Source organism: Apodemus sylvaticus, chromosome X (genome assembly GCF_947179515.1).
Source record: "Apodemus sylvaticus chromosome X, mApoSyl1.1, whole genome shotgun sequence".
In the NCBI taxonomy this organism is placed as follows: domain Eukaryota; kingdom Metazoa; phylum Chordata; class Mammalia; order Rodentia; family Muridae; genus Apodemus; species Apodemus sylvaticus.
The window spans coordinates 131,635,142-131,644,038 of record NC_067495.1 but is presented as its reverse complement, the minus strand read 5'-3'; positions in this window follow the sequence as shown (position 1 = coordinate 131,644,038).

Sequence of the window (8,897 nt, the reverse complement as noted above, 5' to 3'; positions counted from 1 at the left end):
CCGCCCCAGCCCAAGGTGGGGGTGGGGGTGGGGCAGGGGTGGGAGTTACTGGTGGTGATGGTGGTTAGTAGTAGCAGAGAAATTCTTTTCTTGCCAAGGCCTCAGCATGTTTGGAAGTCTTCCTTTGGAAGCCCCACTGAGCTGCTTTATGTGCCATACAAGCGAATCGGTCTCGTTTCTTGAAGCTCACACCTTGCTTGGAGCCAATAGTCATATTCCTCAGCTTGATCACACACCTCATTCGCTAGCTTTGCTGCCAAGTGGCTTTTAGCTGTTTCCAAAAATCAAATTGCCTTCAAGAAACAACCCCTTCCCCCACCCAGAAGATTCAAAGAATATTCTGTGGATTAAGAAAGGTTTTATTCCCCCCCCCCCCCGTCAAAAGTTCCGCCCCCCCCCAAATGTGAGGGTACTTTCCCTGGCATAATGATTCCCTTCCAAGGGGGCTACTCAAAAAGCAGTGGTGCTCCTTAGAATGTAGCAAATCTGCTTGGTTTGCCAAAGGGCCAATAAAATAGTCTTACTGCTTTTTATTCCTGTGTGTATGGAAACTTTGAAGGATACACATTGAAAATAAAGCAGAGGTCAGAGGCTTAGTGGGTAAAGAGGCCTGCCACCAAGGCTGAGGTGAATTCCAGCCCCATGACCCACTCCAGACAGTTCCCATGTGCGCTCTACTTGTATACTATGGCATGCATGCCCTTCATACACTAAAGAAAGAGATGTAATTTTATTTTTTTAATAGAGTAAAGGGTTGGCATGAGGTTGCTACCAAATAAGTGTCTGATGGATCCAGTATTCATGTTCCAAGTACTTTGATTAACGCTTTGTGCATATGCCACATCACATACTAAAGACAGACTAGGACAGACCTAACCCCTGCCTTCTTCAGATTTCACATCTGCTGTCTGATTCAAACAGGGAACTGCAACAAAATCTAAAGACCCTATGTCATAGGACTGTGATATGCAAAGGAGAATAGAATGTATTACACACAATGTGCAATCCCCAAAGAAAGTGTAGAAGAAAGCACAGAAATTGTATGGTTGTAAAGTACAGAAACATGAGGGAAGTGGAGAAAATGTCCTTTGTAGAGGGAGGGGGGAAAAGTTAGACAAAATAGTACGTCACAACTTTGTAGAGAACTATACACAAGGTTCATGGCTCCATTCTGGTTATGATGAGGCAAAGCAAGTCTCTAGGAAAAGGCACAGTCACATTGTGCAGTGAAGCACACATGAAGTATTATGGAGCAATTAGAAACAATGAGCCTTGTGTAGACCCCAAAACATAGAGAGATGTTAAAAACAGGTCTGATGATCTGAGTTTAATGCACAGGATGCACATGGTGGAAAGAGAGAACAGACACCCTCAGGTTGTCCTCTAATCTCTCTCTCTCTCTCTCTCTCTCTCTCTCTCTCTCTCTCTCTCTCTCTCTCTCTCGCTGTGTGTGTGTGTGTGTGCTTACAAAAAAACAATTAAATGCAAGAAAAAATTGTAAAACCACAATATGACCAGGAACGACAGCATGTGCCTATGATCTCAGCAATCTAAGGCTGAAGGATCAGGAGTTAAAGGTCTGCCCACATAATATCAAGACCTTGCCTCAAAAAGCCAAAAAACAAAGTCAATTCCCTAAGAGAGCTAATTCAGAGGGAGAGTACTTAGCTAACATGCATTATGGCCCTGAGTTCAAACCCTGCCACTCCAAAACAGAACAACAACAGCAACAAAAAAATAAACATATGTGGTTCCAGGCTCTGGTGACAGGAATAAGTCATCAGTGGCACAGGCTCTTCAGACCTAGCACAGCCACAGCTCTGGACATGAGAAAGTGCAACCACTACCAGCCCTATCCTTTGGTACCCGGCTGGAAATATCACTACGACCAGCTAGTGCAGCTCACATTGCATATCCAGAGGTAACCAAAGCATCTCGCCATTTACCTTGACTCTGCACCAGAAGGAGAAGCTGCAAAGAACTGGTCTGGATGGCCCTTCAGGAGCTCAATGAGCTATGAGTCACCTAGCAGCAGCAGCAGCAGCAGCTGGAGGCCTTCCTCATTCAAAAGGGTGATGCTGACAAGCCCAGGGACCACGACTAGCCGGGATGCATGATGGGACACATGCTCCTCTTCCTCCTTACACAGAGTAATTGGAAAATACAGTTTTAAAAAATCAAAATGAAAAGGGACCGAGAGAGGATGAGACAGAAAAGAAGGCATGGGGTTTCAAGAAAAAACATTTCATCTCCAGGGAGAGTGACATGGAGGGTCCTCAACAGAGAAGTCAAGATAATGCACAAATGAGCACCTCATGCGTTTTACCCCTGGCAAAATAAATGTACCTTTAAGCTGCCTGACCTTCTTGCCACCTAGTTATCCACTGACCCAGAATTTTAGATGTGTCCCACGGCTCAATGGCAGCTTCATTTTGTAACAAACGCTTGGATGAGGAAATTTATTTTTTGATGGTTTGTTTTCTTTTGTTACCATTTCTTTTCTGAGACAAGTTTCACATATCTCAGGCTAGCCTTGAACTCCGTATATAGTTGAGGGTTACCTCGAGTTCTCTATCCTCCTGCCTCCACCTCCCAAGTGGATTACAGGGCCGCACCACAACACCCATCATGGTGCTGAAGATCAAACCCAGGGCTCTGTGCATACTAGGCATGTCCTCTATAAACTGAGCTACGTTGCCAGCCCCTATAACACTTTTTATTATTAATTTTTACTTTATTTGTAATGAATGCTTTGCCTGTATGTATGTATGTATGCATGTATGTTCACCATGTGCATGTGTGATGTCCTCAGAGGCCAGAAAAGTGTCAGATGCCCTGGAACTGGAGTTTTAGACAGTTGTAAGCCACCATGTAAGTGCTGAGGTTCCAACCCGGCTCTTCTGCAAGAATAGCAAGTGCTCTTAGCCACTGAGCAATCCGTGTAGCCTCTATAACAACGCTTTTTAAGAGCTACTTCAGGCAAGACGATTGCTGCTTTCCTTTGGGATGAGAATTTCCAGTTTCCGGTACCACAAGGCAGTCAGATGTCATGTTTGTTCTGTTTGGAAGGCTCAGCTCAGGTTTCTGACGCCTATATGCTCATGTCCCAAGTGTAGAAATTGAGGCCGAGAGACGTTAAGAGACGTGCTTACAGTCACACAGCGAGGTGAGTGCAAAGTCAGGGCTGACTTAGGGCCTTGGCAGTCACTTTACACATCTCATCATTTCATACTGGCAGAAATAACAAATGGCTGCCCACTTGAGCTAGGGTAAAGGCCTGCTTCCTGAAACCTGCACCCAGGCAGACAGAGTTGCTAATGCTGATCTTCATTTTGATCCTAGTGGCAGTTTTAGAAGAAAAAAAAAACCCTTATCTAACAAAGCACATTGCCTTTCCAAATGAATGCATTCAAGCCAGGGCCTGCTTAAAGACATTTAATGTTGCCCTTCCAAATTAGAACCTGGCGTGGGGGAATCTCATCCTCCTCCCAAAGACGCCTTGTCACAACAGAAGCATTGTTCTCCTCCCCTGCACTGTTTGCTTTCCTGCCTCTTCGGTAAGATGTTAGGTATTTGTTTTGTTTTGTTGGTGCTTTTGTAATCAGTCTAGACACGGACCTACCCTGAACCTTCCAGGAGGCAATGCAAACTCCCACTGTGGAATGAGGTAACCTATCCTAGGATGCCTATCAGGGAAGGCCAAGAGAACACTAGCCTGCATCTGGTCCCCAAGCCAAGCTGCCCTTGGTGGATGGATCACTTCATGCAGGAGGCAGGACATGCTCTGTTTCTGAAGTGTTTTTTTTTTTTTTTTTTTTTTTTTTACTTGTATCATTGAAACTGGTTTGGTACTTCTTGTTTCCACAATTGAGGGGCTGTAGGCTTTTCTTTAGCCTACACAATAAAGGCATAGAAAGACAAAATGAAAGTGTGTGTGTGTGTGTGTGTGTGTGTGTGTGTGTGTGTAAGAAAGAGAAAGAGAGAGAGAGAGAAAAAGAGAGAGTGAGAGTGAGAGGCTACTTGAATTTAGTTACAGTGTATCTGATCTCTTGATGCAAATTGGTTGTTTCTTTGTTGTATGTGCATGTGTGTGCATGTGTATGCGTGCATGCATGCATGCATGTGCAGGAGCACCTGTGCTGTGCCATTCATGTGGAAGTCAGGGAACAACTATAAAGAGTTGGTGCTCTCCCTTCACTGTGGGTCCCAGAGATCAAATTTAGATGGTTAGATCTGTAGAGCAAGAGCTTTTGCCCACGGAGCCATCTCGCCAGCCCTGTTCAGTCAGTGTTATGCTCTCACCACCAGATGAATAGATGTGTGACTTGAATTTCACACTTTACATGATTAATGCTTTTTGCTTTTACTCTAAAGATATAGGATGGATACAAGCAAGGTTTTGCCCCTTACTGGAAGGCTTTAACAAGTAGGTTCTGCTCTCCAGCCTTCACAAGACACTTCAGTGATCAGAGATGCTTCAGGAGTATTGAGAATTCCAAATTAGAAAAGATCCTTTAGGTTAATAGTCAGTGAGGTCATTTGTCCTGGGATCGTTCACAGGAGTTGGCACTCTTGCACCCAGCATCACAAACAAGATGTTTATGAAGGGACTATTGATATGCATGGCCAGAGTTAGGGCAGAGGAACGGAAAGTGCCCAATTTGTCTCCAGCAAGCAGTACCATAGACTCTTACATCTGTACACCAGGACTGCCTGGCCATGTAGCCCAATGCAGACCACAGTCACAGTCCTCCAACTTCACAGGAAAAAGCATCAGAGTTTCAGTGCAGTCTGCCACCGGGTATTTCACTCTTAAGGACAGGAGGTCATCTTCAAAATAATGGTACTAAGGCAGATGCTGAGAAGCCAGCACTCCAGTTACATTTGGTGCTGAGAATCAATGTTTCTTTTGAAGGAAGCATTACAGAAAACTCACAAGTGGTCAAGGCCAAGAATTTACCTGACCCATGCTGAAACTTGTTATGAGCCTGTCTTCCCTCAGCTCCTGATTCATCTTTCCTGAAGTAGCCTTTTGAAAGCCTCACAAGTGGTTTGATTCTGACTAAGAAGACAATAGGAACTGAGTGTCCCATCTTCTGTATTTGGGGCTCAAGCAGCTATCTTGGATCCCTTCCAGCATCTCCTTTAGTAAGCACTTTTGTTCCATCCTTTGTCTAGCGCATGAGGCAAGGCTAGTAAGAGGGCCATCCGTTACAGTCACTCCATGGAGATATTCAAAACCAGTTGAAGTCAGTTGTCAACTCTGAGTCATAATCTTGGCTTTCCAAGAGTGTGTGTTCTCCTCACAATGCCATCAACAATTGAGGGCTGAGTATCAGTTACAGTCCAGCAGGACACCAGGAGCAGAATGAACAGTGTCTAATAAGAGGTCATGTTATATGCGAAGAAAATTTAGGCTTCCCAAGTGTTGACCAGAACAACCAAAGCCTGAGCTGAGCCAGCCACAGGTCTAAGGGAAAGGAGACTGATGTTCTCCAAGAATGGGCTAGGCCCCTCCACTCAGTTAATCCTTGTGAAAGCTTTAGTTTGCAGAGACTTTCATTTATTTATTTATTTATTTACTTACTTACTTATTTACTTACTTATTCACTTTACATCCCTATTGTTGTCTATCCTCTCCTGGTCTATACTCCCACACATACACACACAGTCCCTCCCCCCTCCTCTGAGAGGGCTGAGGCTCCCCTGGGAATCTCCCCACCCCAACACATCAACATCAAATCTCTGTGGGGTTAGGTCCATCATCTCCCACTGAAGCCAGACAAGGCAGCCCAGCTCGAAGACCATATCCTATGGACAGGCAACAGCTTTAGGGACAGACCCTGTTCCAGTTGTTTTGGACCTACATGAAGACCAAGCTGCACATCTGCTAGATGGAGAGACAGGAGAGAGGGCCAGAGGACCAGAAGAATGAATGGAAATCTACAGCTGGTAGGGGTGGGGGAGGGGGACATCTCTAGGATGTGCCAGAGACCTGGAATGAAAGAAGCTCCCAGAAGTCTATGGGCATGACCTTAGATAAGACTCATAGCAGTGGGGACATGGAACCTCAAGAGGCCACCTCCTGTAGCCAGGCGAGAACTCCAGTGAAGGCATATGAACATCCATCACAAAACTTTCGACCCAAAATTTTTTCCTGTCTACAAGACATGCAGAGGTGGGGGATGGATCAGAGACTGAGGGAATGGCCAACCCAAAACCAGCCTAACTAAAGATGCTTGCCATGGGCAAACACTAATCCCTGACACTATTAATGATACTCTGTAATGTTTGCAGAGAACAGTCTAATATAACTATCCTCTGACCAGGTCCATCCAGCAGCTGACTGAGACAGATGCAGACACCCAACAGCCCAACAGTGGGTGAGCTTTGGGACTCTTATGGAAGAGTTGGGGGGGAGGATTGAGGGTACCCAGGGGACCTGCTGTGTGCTGATAGTGTGAGTAGTCTGCATAGGGACTATTCTCAAGATTTGGCTCAAGCCCTCCCAGGAATCCTATGGGAAATGACCCAACAAGGAGACTCAGTTTGCCCTAGCAGCCTTCTGAGGCTCCCACTTTGCTCAAGGCCTTCAGTTTAGTTGTGTTGTATCTGTTGTTTTGTCAGACACACTGCTGTGTGCCCTCACTATGTAGCTGAGAATAACATTGAATTTCTACACTTAATTTTAACAAATGGGATGACCATGATCTCTGGGCCCTCCTGCTTCCACTTCCCAGGTCCTAGGATTATAGGCGAGCATCATCGTGCCCAGTGCTGGGGATTGAATCTGGGTCTTGGTAGAGGCTAGGCTAGCACACTACCAACTGAGCTCCTCCCTCAGCCTACAGCTCGGAAAGGCTGATGAGAGCAGCTGCCCCACCTTCCCGAGCTAGCTTCAGAGTTCTCAGAGTCAGTGCCATGGGTGGCTGCATAAAGGTCCCTGTGAGTCCACACGAAAGGGTGGGCTTCCGAACAGGCAAGCCGCCATGAGCATTTTCAAGTGCCTTCCATACTCGTCCTCCAGGAGAGTTCCGCCGAAGCTGCCGAGCTTAGTGCTTCTGGCAGTTTTTATTTGTAATCATTCCAAAACCACGACATTCCTACAACAACTGAGATTTGAGAGAGAAAGTGGAAAAAGGGACCAGCTCACTGACAAAGCGCGTGCTGGCTCCCGGGAGCTGAGTTTCCGAGGGAAATGAGATTAATGGCTGGGTGGAGCCTCTTGACCTGTGCTGATTCCGGCCTAACCCTAACCCACATAGTTTTTCTATTATTAATCAAGGTGTCTGCCTTGGGAGGGACAGCTGTAAGATTTAGAGTTAGCAAAGGCAGGGACGGGGAAGGTGCCCAAAGTCAATGCTTAGGATCCAGTGAGAAACTGACCATAGCGTTGGCAAAGCTTCTTGCTGCAGTCAGTCCAAGGCCCGGATGTTGGCCTTCCTTCTTGGCATGTCCTATTCTGCAAGCTGCATCCGAAAAGAAAGCAAAATTCTGCAGAGTCAGAGCAGGTAGGTCCTTGAGGTCAACTAGCCCCGACTCCTCAGCTGACAGGCTAAGGAAAGACCTCCGGGTAAATGAGGAATGTTGGAATGATTCCAGGTCCAGGAGCCTGGGGCCAGAACACCCTTGGCTTCCAGTTCCTAGGAGGACTCAGAAACGAGATAGGCATCTGAAAGGCCAGAATTTAGTCTTGTCCCATTTCAGTATCCCTGGGTTCTCATCAGTAACTTCTCTTATCGCCAACCCTTCTGACAAGTATTTTGTCAATAAATTCCTTTGTGGGGATCTTTAAGTTGCCTGGAAGATGACAAGAAGATAGAGTCTAGTGGACTTAACGGAGAGTTCATTGGACAGGCATTTCTAGTAAGTCCAAAAAATTACATAAATTTTCTGGAGAGAAATGAGATTCACTTAAGGGGCCATAAGGAAGAAGAAATAAATTTGCTCAGTTTATGTGGACTTCTGCAGTAACTCATGCACAGCTTACTGTCCCTTCCCCCGGAAGCTTACTTGGCCCTGCACTTACCTAGAGACCTGCCTCTGACATGTCTGCTCAGCCTGTAATTATAAGGCAGCAGAACTGAGCTGCTAACTTCACCAACGGTTTTCCAAGAACAGCAGCATATTTGGCACAAAATAGTATGCTTTTCGCTTCTTGTTTCATAGTAGAATAAAACAGTGTTATCTATCCCCATCAACTGAGTCCTGGACAAAGCCCTTTTCTGAGGGGGAAAAACCCTTCTGTCTAGGAAAGGTTCACACTTAGTTCTTAGAAGCAGGAAACAAGGCTGACACAAACAGGCTGGACAGAGAGGAGAAACTAACTCACTCCCTATAGTAGGAATTAATTAGTTTCCAACTGTAGTTTCAGTAGTGTTGTATGCTTGGAACACAAAACCTCTATTTATTGTGTTTGTTTGTTTTGACATTTGTTTTTTGTGGCTTTGGAAGGCATTGTGTGTGTGTGTGTGTGTGTGTGTGTGTGTATTTCTTGTGTTTTGTTTTTGTTTCCTTTTTGAGAACAAGATAATAAAAAAAAAGACAGTTTGATTGGGAGAGTAAAGAGAGAATCTGGAAAGAGTTGGGGGAGGGGAGAGATAAGAATCAGAATATACTGAATGGAAAAAATCAAAAAAGTATTTTTAGAAATTTTGACAAAACCTGGGGCCTTGTTGTACATGGATTTTAGAAAACACTGACATCCTGCAGAGGAGGCCCCAGAACGTGTAAAGCTGTAAGAATTGGAGAAATCTTATCTGCATCTCAATTCTAGTCACCAAAAATTCTTCTCTGACAGGTTACTTGTGGTGGTAACACAGAACATTAGCATCTCAAAAAAGCAAATGAACCTGGTAGGAAAATACACAAATTGTGATAAAAATTATGTATTTCAC